This window comes from Lipotes vexillifer, unplaced genomic scaffold (genome assembly GCF_000442215.2).
Source record: "Lipotes vexillifer unplaced genomic scaffold, Lipotes_vexillifer_v1.1 scaffold1168, whole genome shotgun sequence".
In the NCBI taxonomy this organism is placed as follows: Eukaryota; Metazoa; Chordata; class Mammalia; order Artiodactyla; family Lipotidae; genus Lipotes; species Lipotes vexillifer.
Genome location: NW_006799230.1, coordinates 514,993 through 532,394, shown reverse-complemented (window position 1 = coordinate 532,394; position 17,402 = coordinate 514,993).

Sequence of the window (17,402 nt, the reverse complement as noted above, 5' to 3'; positions counted from 1 at the left end):
ACCATAACCTCCTACTTTCTAAACTAGGCAGCAGCTGAGACATCCCAGGTTCTTAAAATAGCAGTATTTATGCATAAAATATGTGATTGCTTAGATTTAAAATATTTATAAGATGAGATTTTAGAAAATAATTTTGAGTATTGGCTACATGACTCTTTTCTAGTAGTCAAAACTCAGCAAGATAAATGCTTTACTTCCCTTTCTCCTCTGACTCTTCCTCAGAGAGCCCTGTGAGGTTTGTTGCCTCTAACCCAGTTGTCTTCTCTGTTCCTTTTCTCTAGTATTCTCTCTCCAAGTAATTTCAGTTAGAATATCAAACTACAATATAATTTTGAAACTTGACTCATTTTTTTAACTTAATAACAATAATTTATTAATGCATCTGTAACAATCATTGACTAAAAAGTAAGATATTTCTTTCATTAACTGTTAAAATTGATATTGTCTACTTTAGTTTCACCTTTGAAGAAGTCAATGTTATTTATTTAGTTCTAGAAACTTAAAATAAAAAATAGCAGAAAGTTGCAGTTTAATTTTACACAATCTAGTATATCAAATAATAGCTGATATTAAAATCCTATTTCTTTACTAAAAACATCACCCTGATAAATGAAATTGTATAATATAACTTGTTTTATCTTATTGTTTTATGTAACCAGAAAGGCAAAAAATGAAGTGCAATAGGAAATGAATATGGCCAGGAACTCTTAGAGAAATGTAATATTTCAATATAAGAGGCAAATTCTTATCATTTAATAGAGTAAAGGGAGCTTGTTTATTTTTCCATAAATAATGTTTTGCCATTTATGAGTAGCTTGCAGTATACCTACACACTGGTAAAATGTCTTCAGAAAATATATTCTTCATAATAATCCTATCAGTCCCCTTTCCAACTCCGTTCTAGAATACAACATCTTAAAACACAATGTGGTCAGGAACAAAATTCAGATGATAAATCTATTAACCCAAACACTATTTACTTATCTATTTACCCTCACAATATCTAAATTTTTAAAAATTTGGAACCTTATGAAAACAAAGTTAAAAGCAAAAAGAGGTGTTAATAATCACAATACAATAGTCAATAATGTTTAATTCAAAATTAATACTATACCAGAGAATATAATAATATATATTCTTTTACAGTTTTGTCCACATTAAGAAACTGAAGCACTCTTAGTCCAGTACTGTCCTGATAGGATGTCCCTTGTTTCAGATATTGATCAATTGTTGCTGATTCTTTTTGTTAATTATGTATTATTCTGATTTGAGTTGTAATGTCTCTTTCTTTTATATGAATCATTTTCAGCAGAAAATTTCTATCTTCTTATGTGTTATCTCACTGTTTATTTTTAATTTGTTCATCTATTGCTCCAACATGTTGTACAAAGTTGCTGCTACAAATTATATGTTATACAATTAATAGTTTCTTTTCTATTTGTGAAGTATTATACTTGCCGGTTTATCTCTCTGCCCTGCTTTCTCTATTCCTGCTTTCTGTTTTCTTATGTATGTGTCTGTGTTTGTGTGTATGACCTGAATCTCCTCTATCTTCAGTGTTTTCTGCTCTTAGGGTGAAATGAAAATAGATTGTCAGAGTTCCTACAGAAAACAGATGACTCACATACATTTAGATACTTCAAAAAGAATTAATTTCCAAAGTACTAATTATAAAGGTTTGGGGCGGGGTCGGGAGAAACACTAGTATAGTGTTGGGATCCAGTCCTAACAGCAGCTTAGTTATCAGTACCCCTAGGCCTAAAGTATCAAAGGGATGGAGGAAACTAAAATCCAGAAGTGAGTTATGATAGAGCAGACCACCTTGAGGGGAGCCACCTTGATGGTAAGTGACCTTTATGTAAAGGACATAACTAGTTCAAGGCAGCCTCACAAAAGACAGCCATGGGGATCCATACCTTGATATCTCTCTCCTCTCCTCGCTCTCCCTACCACTCTCTTCTTAACCTGTCTCTGTCTCTTTCTCACTTCCTGCTGGATTCCCCAAAGTGCCACTGCCTATCAAGCATATTTCTTCTAGATGTGACATATGGTAGGCTCAGTAAATTTCATGGGCATGAGCTCATTGCTATACTTCCTTTGTTATAAAATATGTCCCTGGCCTGTGATGATTTTGTGCATTTTAACATAATAGTGAACAAGGAATTCCATAAATCTACCAATGATGGTGCTTGCAGAAGCACTGCAGTTCATGAAGGCAAATCCATATCCATGTAATTGTCTATCCATATGAAGATACTGGAAAGAAAACTAACAGAAGTTATCTGACACTAGTTACTTTTTTGAGAAGGGTTATTTCACTAAGGTACACACATATTACTTTAACCAAAAATATATGGCATACTACTTTCTATGTAATATTGGTTTCCTGTATTTTTAGATTTTATAGTCAAGTAACATTTTATTTAAAAATTAGGTGCTTTGCAGAGAATGTTAACATTAAAATTTTCTAAGTAAAAGCAACCAAAAAATAACTTTTCCATTCACTTTAGCCACATAAAGGAAAGAATATTTTAGCACCTAAAAAGAAGGAAAAACATAATCTCAAATAAAGTGATTATTTTAAAAATATAATTTTAACTTAATAAAAAACTTTCTATAGTGTCTTTAGTTTTCTTATTTTTCTGTGAAATGTTTAAAAAAAAATCACAGACCGACACCTGACTGAAATGTTTAGGTAAGATTATATTGTCTTATTCCATCACAATTCCAATATGGTGTAAAGTAAGACCAGTGAATTCCATGGGCATGAGATCATTGCTATACCACCTTTATCGTAAAAGTTCCTTCCCGGAACTAATAGTTCAGGGATGTTACTGATTAACATTATATCTATAAATATAGTGTATATTTGTGTTGAGTGATATGAGAGGAAAACATAGAATGATTTAAAGGGTTACCAAGACCTATTAAAGAACCTGAAGTGTTATAGCTACTGTTTCATATCAATCTAATTGTTGGACAATTGATGAATTCTAAAGATTTTTTTTTTTGATGTGGACCATTTTTTAAAGTCTTTACTGAATTTGTTATAATATTGCTTCTGTTTTTATGTTTTGTTTTTCTGGCTGTGAGTCATGTGGGATCTTAGCTCCCTGACCAGGGATCGAACCTGCACCCCCTGCATTGGAAGGTGAAGTCTTAACCACTGGACCACCAGGGAAGTCCCTAATTGATGAATTCTAAAATCTCCTCTGTATCTGATGTACACCCTACTGGCGCATGAATATAAAGGAATACCAGACTCCTAGCACACCTTCCTCTAGCTTGTCAAATTATATAAGAATTTTAAATGCCTATACACACTATGGGAAATAAGGTTATGGAAATATTTACATTCCCCACCAACTTTATTCTGGCCTCAAAATATTATATTAAGATACATTTGGCAGGGCTTCCCTGGTGGCGTAGTGGTTGAGAGTCCGCCTGCTGATGCAGGGGACACAGGTTCATGCCCCGGTCCGGGAGGATCCCACATGCCGCAGAGCAGCTGGGCCTGTGAGCCATGGCCGCTGAGCCTGGGCGTCCGGAGCCTGTGCTCCGCAACGGCCACAACAGTGAGAGCCCCACGTACCAAAAAAAAAAAAAAAAAAAAAGATACATTTGGCATTCATTCACTTTTTCATTTATGTTCTTAAGGGGAGAACCATCAACTTCACTTTTTTACATACACAATACTATGCAGGGGAGAGGATGTTCATGGAGTGTTCTAGTAATGAAACCAAATAAAAAGAACAATTTCTTGAACTCTAAAGTTGGAACAAAGCTTGTCTATATCCCCAAGAATAGATTATTTATATTATGGTGGGTTTTTTTGTTTAAAGCTAAGTCTTAGGATAAAAATTAATATGGGACTTTTAGTTTAGAAATCTCAAATGCTCTATGACATAACAGATGACTGGTGGATATAAAATTATGTTGCAAATAAGAGATATAAAGATACCTGTTAAAACATATCAAAAATAACCTCTGCTAAACTGCCCTCAGAAAATAGCAACTTCACCTTTGAAATTAGCCTTATTTCCTTCAGTGTCCAGGGTAAGTCTCATTCGTTTGATTCTTTGATCAAAAGCAGTGAAAATCTGAAAAAAATATTCAGTATCCTGTGGTAGAATTATTCACCAGTTGACATCAAAAGCTTAGTGTAGAGAATATGGACTTCAGAGTCTGACAGATCTGGGTTTTAATCTTTCCCACACCACTCAATAATACTGCAATCTCTGGCAGGTTACATAAACTCACTGAGACTGAGATTTCTCATCTGCAAAATGAAAACACAATATCAGGCTGGGGGCTTCCCTGGTGGCGCAGTGGTTGAGAGTCCACCTGCCGATGCAGGGGACACGGGTTCGTGCCCCGTCCGGGAGGATCCCACATGCCGCGGAGCGGCTGAGCCCGTGAGCCATGGCCGCTGAGCCTGGGAGTCCGGAGCCTGTGCTCCGCAACAGGAGAGGCCACAGCAGTGAGAAGCCCGCATACCGCAAAAACAAAACAAAACAAAACAAATCAGGCTTGATGCCTAGCTCTAACATTCACCAGCTGTGTGACTTTGATCAAGCTCAACACTGGGCGTCTTACGTTTCTTATCTGTAAAGTTATGATAATGAGAGTACTCCCTTTCAGAGGCAGATTAACCAAGTGGCTAATAGAGAATCCTTCTAAGACCCTGTACCTAATTATATATTCATAATTTTATATTAGTTTTTAGCTTCCCATACTAAAATCTTCAGGCCCCAGAAAAATCTGGATCCTCTTTTGCTCACTACCTTGGGCAGTTCTGGTATTACTATTGTTTTCTATATTACTGTTATCTTTCAGGATTAGATAGTATTATGCATTATGTCTGGATCAAAATAGGTGCTTATTTAAAGGTAGCTTTAATAATAATGTTAGCAGTTGTTATTATTGTTATTCTGTAAAGACAAGGTCATCTCATCCACCTTGATTGTACAATTTTTGCATGTGCAACTTATGATATTTAAATTCTTATTTAACCGAAGGAAGTTCCTCATCCAGTTTGTTCTTATTTGCAAAAATACCCTTTTGATGTACCAGTATATATTTGTTGGTTAATAAAAATAATAATGGTTACTTTAACTGTCACTATTGCTAGCACTGATTGGGTGCTTATTTGGTGTAAAGTACTTCATAAGTGTTACCTCTAATAATAGTAGGTAATACTAGTAATAGTAATTAGCTCATGCTATGTTTGGAATTATATAGTTTTTTAATCTTTATGATTTCTATGAAATTAACAATGGGATGCAATGAGGCATAGATAAATTATAAAACATGCTCAAAGTTCTATAACTTGAAGAGGTAGAACTAGGATATTAGGCAGGTATATCTGACTATAGGGCCTATATCTTTAAAACACTAATTATAATGGCTCTTCCTATTTATAGAGAACCTAAAAGTATAACTATTTCAGACAGAAGCACTTATTTACTTTAGTTTTGAAACGTCCATTATTTTTTGCTATTTTGCCTGTTCAGTATTCATTTCCCCCTTCTTCAGCAGCCCTGATTTCCTTTACAGGTGTTACTTCATTCTCACTTTGGATGGTCTTAGTGGAACTGTTGATCAAGATGTTCTACTTTCCTCTAGGGTCCATGTTAGAACTTCACAAGGCAGAAAGTGGGAAATTTCTCATTGGAAAGACTCTCTATCCAGTTGAGTCTAAACCTTGGCCTTAAACTTAGCAATGAACAGTTTTGCCATAGAGATTAGATTTGCAAACCCAGGACTGATTGGATATTTGACAATCACAAAGCAAGTCTTTATAACAGCTTTCAGTGTGCATGAATGATAATAACTATAAAAGACTGTAAACATAATTTATCTGTGGTGTTAAAAGTAGTGCAAAGTGAGACTCATATGACAACACTTTCTGTTAAAATATTATTATTTTAAAAGGTTAATAATCTCTTCTGGATGAATGAAAAATGTCATGGTTTTCCCCTACAATCAAAAAACTCTAGAATAAGTTCCAATTAGAAAGTAAAAGCCATCTTATACTGAAATGAAGGTTGTCTTCTATGATGTCACACAGTTTATTAAATCAGTGCCATGTTTAGGGATATACAAGTTCCTGAGAGTCATCACATTGTTAATATAGAACACAGCACCAAAACTATACAATAATCTCTGACAGATAGTATAAACCACTGGAAACATGTAGAATAAAAAAGAAAATTCTGCTAAGTAATCATAGAGAGTTCTTATGTAATGTCTGTCTAATGCTAATGAGCAGTGAAAGGATCTTTAATGAAACTGTGTGATGTGTCAGCCTGGTAATTGCTGTGGTCAAATTCTTTAAATCATTGCAAGGCTTCTAAAGGAAGATCCAAATGCCGTTGATTAAAGGAGGCATACTTCAGCAGATCTGCAAGGAGCATCCAGCTGTGTGGCTTTCCATAACCACTCATGAGTTAGCTTCCAGCACATTATGTAAAAGATTTAGATAGAATTTCTGTTAATAAAGGGAATTTTAACTGGTGACATACAGTGCTGATTTATGGAAAGATATTAGCACTTTTCACCCTCCTTTTTTTAACCATCCACAATATGGATTTCTGTAATAATTATTTGCAGAGTATGTACAGCAGAGCAATTTTTAAAAAAAATTTCATGTTCAACAACCAAGTTGCTTTGCAACATCATGTTCTGATGGCCTTTAATGACCTGAAGAATGCTCAGAAGTGACTGATAAGCAAACTGCTTTTGGTAGCCACACCAGTGGCCAATATGCCTGATGGAACAGACCTAGCATGCAAGTGGTAATCTCCTAATGAAGGCTTTTAAGGGGAAGAAGAGAATCCACTTCATGTGTGGCCTCAAATTTCCTGGAACTCTAGAGATTACTCTCTGCTTCTGGTAAATGGCATTTTAGAAATGGTATTGGAGATATGAGACACAATAGACAGAATGGAAATCAAGTGCAAAATCAGAGAATTAAAAATATCTTATCTTTAAATTTGCCTAAAAATATGCTGTAATGTATATTTATTCATCTTATTTGTGCCTTTTCTCTATCATATATGAGTATATGAGCCATATACCTAATGGGAATATAATTAATTTTGGTTTGTATAATAAACTAATGTATCAAATTTGTAGATTATCCATATTTTTGAGCATGATAATAAATGGTATGAAAATATTAATTCCCTAAGGTAACACTATATATTTCTGTATCAATATGTGTATTAATATCACTATCTATGTTAATATTAAATTGTATTATTTCTCTGAATATATTACAAAAAAGAATAGGTGTTTACAATTTGAAAATAATATTTTGTTTTTATTAATTTCTTGGAGAAGGATTTATTTTGTGAGTAAATATTACACAGAAAATTATTCAAGACACATTTTTATATTATATTATCCATTAATAATTAATAATATAGTAATTATGTTCTTAGCATCTCCAGTTGCTCTGGTGTCCATGTACATATAATACAGCACTTAGATTTGTGGATGAACTTTAAATTTTTGTTTGTCACAGGTCCTTGAAGAACTCTTCCTTTTATAAATACTGTTTCAGTGTTAAGGTTTCTCAGTATGTAAATGGTTTAAAGAGAAAAATAAAGAATGTCTTGTAACTCCTGTGAGAGGATAAACATAGCCTGAATGAATGATTATGAAAAGAGGAGATTAAATTGTCTTCTGGAAATCACAGGTATGAGCTAAGAGGACTAAGTTATAATATTGTGTTAGAGATTTTTTATTTAGTCAGTAAATTCTGGCCAAATAGTCCCTGGAAGTTACATGATTCAGAATTTAAGTTTTTAATATTATAGACACCTCCAGGGTTACAAAAAAGATTAAGTAACACAAAGGTTATTTACACAATTAGACACAAAACAAATCTATTTCTCTAAAGTTAAGTGGTCTAAAAGAAACTTGGTATATTTATATGTTACCAGCTAGCAACCTATCAATATCTCAAAAAATAAGATTAAAAAACGACTAGCTATATTTTATGAGTTATTGTTATACCAAAGTGAGAACTGAAATTTCTGAATATTGTGAGACAGCAGTCAGAAGCTGAAAGGTTTCAGCAGTATTTACTCATACACAACGACCATAATACTTAATCTAAGCGTAATAACTCTTTTATTACTAAGATCCTTGTAGCTTCCTGATGCAACTTATCAGAGTAGATGAATTATCCTCCAGTTTTCAATTGTGGTAAACACAAATGCAGTACCGCATCAGTAAGAATAATGACTGTTAGGGGAGTAATATAATAAGCCAATGGAATACTTGTAAGAATGAAAAAGTCAAGAGTAGCCCTCATGTTAATAATGAATGATTACTACTTCCATTTTTCTTCTCCCTTGTCAGATATTCTTAATTTAGGACAATTATTCTTCTTTTCTAAACACAAAATAGAACTTAAAAAATTGTTCGTTTGTGTATTTGGCAATATCCTTAAATTAAAATGGCAAAAATACTGGTTTTCAAACTTTTAGCAGACATTTTGGGAACAGCCAACAACAAATTTTACTTTGGGAAACAAGTGAACTCTTAAAACTATGTAGGTAAGTTGGGAAACTATTTGATTGCTTTGTGAATTTTTATATCTGAGATCATCGAATGAAAGTATCTTGGACTTTTTAAGCCTGTGATGTCACAGAGCCTGTCTGGTTTCTCTCATAATTCACTCCTCAGCATCTTACATAGTCGCTAGCACATACAATGGCACTCAGTGAGCACTTAATGTCTGTTGTTGTCATCACTGTCATTGTTACTCTCCACAAATATAAAAGAAAAAATTTCAATAACTGAAGAGATACTTTTCTGTTGTAATATTTCCCTTTTCCCACTCCAACTACTAGAACTTTCTAATATTCTTCGAAATATCATTTGGAGAAGAAGAAAAGCTATTTTATTTTTCCAGTTAATTTGCTTTTTCCTTTGAACTGCTGGGCAAACAAGAGAAAATTTGAGTTGTTATTCTCCACAGAGAATCTCTAAATGATAAAGCAATCCTTAATTTATAATGTAGGTGCAGGTTCTCAGGATACTAGAAAATATGGCCTCATAACTCTGAGTGTATGCAGCAGAATAAGAAGAAAAATGTATTGTTTGAGGGAAAAAGTCTTTTTTTTTTTTAGATGTTGGAGGTAGGAGTTTATTAATTTATTTTATTTATTTTTACTGTGTTGGGTCTTCGTTTCTGTGCGAGGGCTTTCTCTAGTTGTGGCAAGCGGGGGCCACTCTTCATCGCAGTGCGCGGGCCTCTCACTGTCGCGGCCTCTCTTGTTGTGGAGCACAGGCTCCAGACATGCAGGCTCAGTAGTTGTGGCTCACGGGCCCAGTTGCTCCGCAGCATGTGGGATCCTCCCAGACCAGGGCTCGAACCTGTGTCCCCTGCATTAGCAGGCAGATTCTCAACCACTGCGCCACCAGGGAAGCCCTCTATGTTTTTTTTTAATGAATACTTTCTCTCATTGGAAATTTCTAGGACATGATCTTTTTATTTTTTTACATATTTATTTATTTGGCTTCGCCGGCTCTTAGTTGCGGCATGCAGGATCTTGGTTGTGGCATAAAAAAAAAAAAAAAAAACACACACACAATATTGAGTAATGTACTTCTAATGGTGACAACCTCTGAGAATACAACATTTTACTAAAATTGCTGAGATAAAATTAAAATTTCTATATTATAATATTTGTGATTTGGGAAACCTGCCAGAGATTTATGATTTGGTCGTGGGAATATAGCACATGGAAATTTAATAAAAGTAAAACTTTTACAAAGTTGAAGAACTAATCAGCTACAAAGAGCTTTTTTTTTCTTTTTTTAGCTTAGCTATTTACTGACTAATCACTGACTAATATTCTGTCAGATATTAATATATTCTGTTATCTAATGAAGATATTTGCCTTTAAAAGTGGTTGAATAAGGCCTAAATTGTTATGTGTTCAAGATTATAGGCATTAATTATAAGGACTAATTGTTAGTATATGGATTCTTTTCTTTCTAGTTCCCCATGTTATTCTTTGTTGGAATATTAAGTGAAATAGACTATATTGATTAAATCAGGAAGGATAGCTGTTTGAAGCAAAGACTGCCTTGCCAAAGTATATAGTTATTAACCAAGCATAACAAAGATAACTGAACAGTCCAAGTGATCAGAACAGCAAAAATAAAGGCAATAAAGTGTGAAATTAAAAGTTAAGCTGAGTAGCTAAGATGGGCAGAAATGGACTTTTAAAATCAGAAGTGAAACCAATTAAGACCATCTCTTTGCTGACAATAAACACTTTTTGCATGCTGCTGGACTCTCCCCCTAAAACCTGAGGGTACAACTGTGATATCTTTGCATCTGTTCCGGGAGAAAACAATCTAAAGCAAAGGGTTTTACAGTATAATGTAAATCATAGTTTCCCCCATTTTAAGGCGGAGTAAACTTGCACAAAGTTGCCACCAAATCCTGAAGGGGGGGGGCAAGAGTGGACACCCATGCATCTGTACTTAGGTGTGTTGGAGTCACACAGGCATGGGTGCCAGGAGGGCAGAGTTGGAAGAACAAGTGATAGGAGCATAACACAAACATGTTGGAATAGGTGTAGCTGCCAACCTTCTGTGAGACTTCTGTCATTCAGGTGTGATAGTCTGCTTGCCGTGGGAATTCTATCTTTCATGTGGCATGTGCTTCCAATGGTACTCTGTTTTTCTGATTATGAAATGACAGGGATGGAGATCATTAGTTGATTTTACATAAACCATTAGTGACTAAGGAGTGAACGTATTAGAGCATAGTGATTATAAGCAGAATAACTAGATGGGTTTCCTTATTAATTACTATTTTGAGTCTCCTTTTCCCTCTAATGGAAAGTAAGGTTCATAATACCTATCTTTCAGGGTTCTGTGTGGGTTAAATAAAATGAGATAACAAATGAAATATTCTTTATTGTGTCTGGCATTTGGGGGCCTTTGTTAAAATACACATGTGCTTGGGATTCACTAGATCTGGTTGCACTTTGGGTTGAGACTATTCACATGTGTTTTGAAAGAGGTTCCTAGGAGATTTTGAGTATAAGTATAATGAAGAAAAGCATAAAGGAGAGGTGGGTCATAAATGTAAACTCTTTTCACATGTCCTTTAGAAGGTACATTATTAGAACTTTCACATACCAAAGGAAACATTGATTTTGATCATAGAGCCTTTATATTTGAAGCCATTTCATTTCCTTGTAAGCTGTTGCTGGCATAGCAGCAATCCTTCTGACTTTGCAGCATTGCTCTACAGTACTCTGAATTAACCACCATCTATCAACGTGATGGTTATTAGTTTTAACTATTGGCCATTTTGCCACTACCTAATTTTCGTCTTGACTCTTAATTCCTTCTGTGCCCTTTAGCATTCGCCTAGTAGAAGAATGAATTCTGTAAAACCTTACCGCAAATTAATGAGTTATGCAACTCCTGATTAATTATCAACAGCAATAGCCAGATCTGCAAAGAATTCCGATTTTAAAATTTATGGACTAATGAGTATTGCTTAAATATTAAATCACAATGTTATTTAAAGAAATAGAATTGCTGAGTACATAGTACATTTTAGAAGTAATACAAACAATAAAAATATGCCTACAAACAGCTTAAGGAAAAGATAGAAGAAATTAAGAGGTGAGTTTTTAAGAGAAAAAGTGGTACAGTTTAGTTTTATGGCTCCACAGTTTTACTTATTAAAATATGAGGAGCTTTATATTTCATTAGTAATATCTGATAACTATTAAGATTATAAATTTCTCTCCAAATGTTGCTTTTAAAAATAACAGTGAATAATATGAAATATGGGGAAGCAGTGGAAGACACAATATGTGATAGCAGTAATGAAGACTGAGTACCTTAGTAAGGTATATGCTCTGAAAACAAAAGTTACAAATGTTACCTATTCCTATTATAACTATACAAATTATTTTGATTTTTGGTAACAATAATAAAATAACACATTCAGGGTATAATTATTGTGTTTATGACATATTTATATTTAGGAATTTTTCTTCTTACATCAGTTGAGTTATAATTAGTAGTTCAATATTGCTCCAAAATTTTAAGTTCACTAAATTGATGTTATTAATGTAAAGACATCACTTTAGTATTTACTGTTAAGTTCTTAGAGTGTGGTTATTGAATGAATACAGGGACTGTCATTTCAGTGTTAATGCAAATTTTGAGAATTGTCCCCATAATTACAGGCTGGCCCTGATTGCATTACATTCTATATTGAACCTCTATCCTTCTAGACTTTGATAGATAATGCCAAGTGGCAATTTCCAGTTTCAATGTCAACAAGAAGAGCCAATGTGCCAGGTGCAAGCCGAGATGATTTTTCAATACATAATAATTTGGATGCCAATGTCAGTGCTTTGCTTCCTCTGGGTCAGCTCATCTTTCTGACACTGAGCTGTTACTGGCTCAGTGCTCTGGTGTTATGAGGTCAAAATAAATGGAAGTCATTGTGGGTGATTCTTGCTACACAGATATCTTTGTGCAAAAAGTTGTTAATTTTATTGCTGCTTAGTACCTTCCTTTTCAAAGTCAGAATCATGACCTCTTGGAATTTTCATAGGTTGAATGACTGGATTTACAGCATCTCTGAATATAATAGATCTACTTATAAAGTGAGGAATCATAAAACTTTAGATTTGAACTAGACAACTGGTCCAAAGTTAAATGAAGTGTGCTCCTCAGAACTGCAGTTTTATAGGATGTTAATAGCTGTTACATGTCAGTGGCATTTGTAATTTCTTGACCATCTGCAATCCAAGTTCCTTTCACAATAATCTCCTAAATTCTTTTCAGTAAATTACCTACTTTCAGGGAGCATAAACCCAAACTCCCCTGGAAAACAGAGCCTGAGGCAAACTTTCATGCTACTGTATTATTGGTGAATGTCATTCAAATGAAGAAAACACAGGGGGAAAAGAAATGAGGCAGAGAAGGAGGAAAAGCAAATACAAGCATTTCCAACTCCCAAGAAAACCCAGATGTTGGTTCAGTCATGAAGAATATCTCCAAAGAGGCAGTTTAAAACTACTGCTCATTTAACAGTCCTATTTCTTGTTCCCCATTAGATAAAGTCCATCCTATATAGTGTTATGTCCTTCACACTTCCGAATTGTGTTGACAATCTCCTCTTGACAGCACCTGGGGGAAGACAGAGTCTACATTGGTTTGGTCTCCTTGGCACAGGAGTTTCTATAACTCTTTCAGTGATGCTTTTAATGGAGGCCATGGGAGCCTGTTCCTCACCCCCAGCACAGACTGGGACAATGGTATGTGTTAAAAGATTGTGGCTTTATGACTGTGGGGACTGTAGAACTACTGTGTGAGGCTATCAACTGGGGAAATAGGGCAATGGGGAGAAGCCCTAAAGGCAGGTGATGCTGAGCTATTCTGTAGAAGGCATAAGCCAGGTACATATGCAGGATGCATAGTTTTGAAGAGGAGGGGAAACTTCTGTGGTCAAAGGGACCCTATCATCCCATCCTCTCCTTCAGCCAGAAATAGGAAAATAAATGATGCATTTATTCACCTATCCGGATTTGCAAAAGAGTTTTCAAAAACTGTATCAGAACCCTTGGGTTCTTAAACATTTGATGATATCAAAGCTAAGTTGAAATGGCTTTCATTATAGAGTTATAAATTTGCTGTGAGGGGATCATGCTTCTCCCTTACCTCAGATATAATGATAAAAACTTATATAAGACTACTTGGAGAATTTGATAAGTGTTGCTGAAGTCTCTAAGTTTGAGGAACAAATGAACTTGTATTAGGAAAAAGAAAAAAGAAAAATAAAAGAGTTTGTGACAGCAAAGTAGTGGTCTGGGGTGGTTTGGAAAAGGACTCCTACTAATGGCTGGTCAAAGGGCTGGGTGTATCATGGACTATTAGAGCAGGAGAGAGAAAGGCCTAATTAAGAGAGTCTATTTGGACCATAAGCTGAAGGAGTCATAAATGTCCAATGTAGCTCCTTTACATTGGAACTGCGGATGAGAGAACTTCACTTAAGAAAGACCCCATTGGGACTTCCCTAGTGGTCCAGTGGTCCAATGCAGGGGGCACGGGTTCGATCCCTGGTCAGGGAACTAAGATCCCATATGCCTCCCAGTAGTGCGGCCAAAAAAAAAAAAGATCTCATTATCATTTACATCTTCTCTTCAATATCTCTCCAACTAGATGAGAAGCTGGTCTAGCTGGAATATGGAAGAATTTCAACTCTGAAGTTATTTGAGAGTTTTAATTATTATACCTGTTTGGGTACATTAACTATAGAGCGAGACTGTTTCAGCAGTAAACTGAGCAGGGAAGTTTTCTTAACTTAGAGTTAACAGCTGGGTGTCCTGGCCAAATTTTAACCTGGACAGAGACAAAATGGTCTCATGTAGTAAGTTTTCAGGGGCAGTCCTAAGTAAAAAACCCAAGGTTGTTTTATATTGTTTTCTGATTGTTTCCTATGACTCCTGTTCTCTCAATGTGCTGGTAAAGTAATATTCATTTTCTTCTTTCCTATTTGCAGAAATGAGTTAAGGCGTTTTCTTCATTGTTATCTTTTTTTTTTTTTTTGGTACGCGGGCCTCTCACTGTTGTGGCCTCTCCCGTTGCGGAGCACAGGCTCCAGACGCGCAGGCTCAGTGGCCATGGCTCACGGGCCCAGCCGCTCCGCAGCATGTGGGATCTTCCCAGACCGGGGCACGAACCCGCGTCGCCTGCATCGGCAGGCGGACTCTCAACAGCTGCACCACCAGGGAAGCCCTTCATTGTTATCTTTTAATAGTAAACTATCATTCCCATCACGGGCTAATTTTTCACGCTTTTTCCTCCAATATTTCTGTTAAAGTCTCTTCTAAAATATATGGTTTTGATTACAGTATAATTTATTATTTATTGTAGAGGAAGTTTAAAAATAAAGTCAAAGAAAAGTATGTAAAAAGTAAACCAGAAATGTACTATACAGGGAGAATCAATGTTATCATCTTGTTTTATCTTTCAATAGAAATGTTTGTATACACAATATGAATATTTCATACTCACAATATTTTTAACCTGATTTTAAACATCACTTGTAGTCATTCCCCCTACCATCAGTTTTAAAAGTTCTATTGTATTTCACTGTGTGGAAATCTCAGTTTACTTAATATTTCCATATTTGGGGGCATCTAAGTTGCTTCCATTAAAAAAAATAACACTTAAATGAATATTCCTGGGGAGAAAGTTTACTTTGATTTCTGCAGTAATACTTTTCCAAAATTCATATATATTTTTTACCTGTATTTGATGCTTATAGTTTTTGTTTTATCCTTTGTTCATATCCTTGTGCCATATTCTCTGACTGGACCATTAGTTCAATATTTTTCTCCTTACTCATTCTTGGATAAAGAAAACTGTATCTGATATGGATAAAACTGTGCTGAGCCCTCTAACCCATTTACTTGAACATTTGGAATCACCTTAGGTCTTAAGCTTACTATTTTTCCTATAATCCAGCAAGAGTACTACAAGGAAGAAGCTAGGTCTGGAGTATTCCTAAAAGAAAACTTTGATCTATTTTTTGTCTCTGAACTTTAGTATTATGGGCTGAAGGTCTAGAACTAACTTGGCCTTTCCTCTCCTCGAGATATGTGTTTATGGCCTCTTTCTTACTCTACTATTAATAACAAAAATGAAATCAATTCAATATTCTAGGTATCTGTCCAAAAGTAGCAATAAGAATCTCAAATAATGATTCAATTGTTTGCTTTTCTGATATCAAGCTTTTGAATATTTAGAAATAACATTTCAAAATTTGTTTTTTAATTTTTCCTTCTTGCCAGTGCATATTATTTTCAAATATGCCATTTTAAATTAGGCTATCTGTTCTTAAACTAATAATGTACCTTAAATAATTTTGATGAAAGCTTTTTATATTTAAAATATAATGTAGTAATTATTTATATTAATTGCATCATAATCTAGCTTTGTTTCTCATTTCTCTATCCCAAAGATAGTTCTTTACTAATACATTGTGAATTATATAGTTGTCCTTCAGTCTTAATAACCTTATAATTCTGAATGCTTGTTAATCATAGACCTCAATTACACATATAATGTCTGAATTCAGTTCGCACAAATCATGATTGCAAATTGATTCTTCATAGGGGAGACTCTGATCTCTGTACTTCATACACAGACACTATATATGGATTATGTGGCATGATTCATAGACAAAATTTTGGCTTAAATTAATGAATTATATTTATAATACAAATTTATATTATATTTATAATATATTTATATTTAATCAATATTTTCCAAAAAGAGGCTTTCTTGAAAGCAGAAAATAACAAATTTCAGCAACTTGTTTAGATGAGAGCAAATTAAATCAAATACATCAAATAAATGCATGACGATAAAACATTATTGTTAAGTATCACACATAAAGACATATTTTTACTAGAATTTTACAGACCTACAATTTAGTAATTTGATTTTGTATAAGGTATCACAGGTATTATCATCTGAACCAGTCATATGATAGAAAAAAAGTGTCTTTAAATATAAATCATGTTCTCTTTTATCTCTTTCTGATCTCTTTCTGATGAAAGACAGAAGGAATGCTAACCTTGAGAAAATTAATATTCAAGAGTAAAGATTTACAGTTACATTTTAACATAGAAAGTAATAGAAATCTTTCTGAGTTTCAGAGACAGAAAAATTATCTTTAATAAACAGAAGATATAAAAAAGCATGGATGGCTTCATTGAAGCAAATGCTAGATGACTTAAAGGGATATAATGAGCTAAATCTTTATAATGTAAAAGGTACAAATTTTTTTAAAAACTGGTATTATCCAGATATTGAAAAAAAAAATTTTCTGTCTTTGCTTTAAATAAAGGTTACATAAAGTAGCAACATATAATGTAACATGAAAAAGAATATGGAAAACATACATAAAGCTAAGATAATTAAAACAAGTCAACAGTATAGTCATTGAAATATACATTAATTTTAAATGGTGTTTAACTTTGGTTTGTAGATAAACACTAAATGACAGAGCTAAATAATTCACATCAGAAAATCTTTATATTGCTATTTCTAGGATATTACAACTGTTTTCTTTGCATGATATGTAGAATATCTATTTCATAAATGAGTTACACCTTTCAGACCCCAGGAAGTTCACATTTATGTTGCAAGGCATCAAGATGCAATGGAGATGGACTGTGATTCAGAAGTCTTGGGTTTTATTGCTGATTTTGTAACTAATTCACTATGTAAAACAAAACGACAGGAACAAAAACAGCAACAAAAAACCTACCATGAGTTCTCTATTTCTGATGTCTTACCTTCTACCTATTAGTTTGCACAATTATAATACT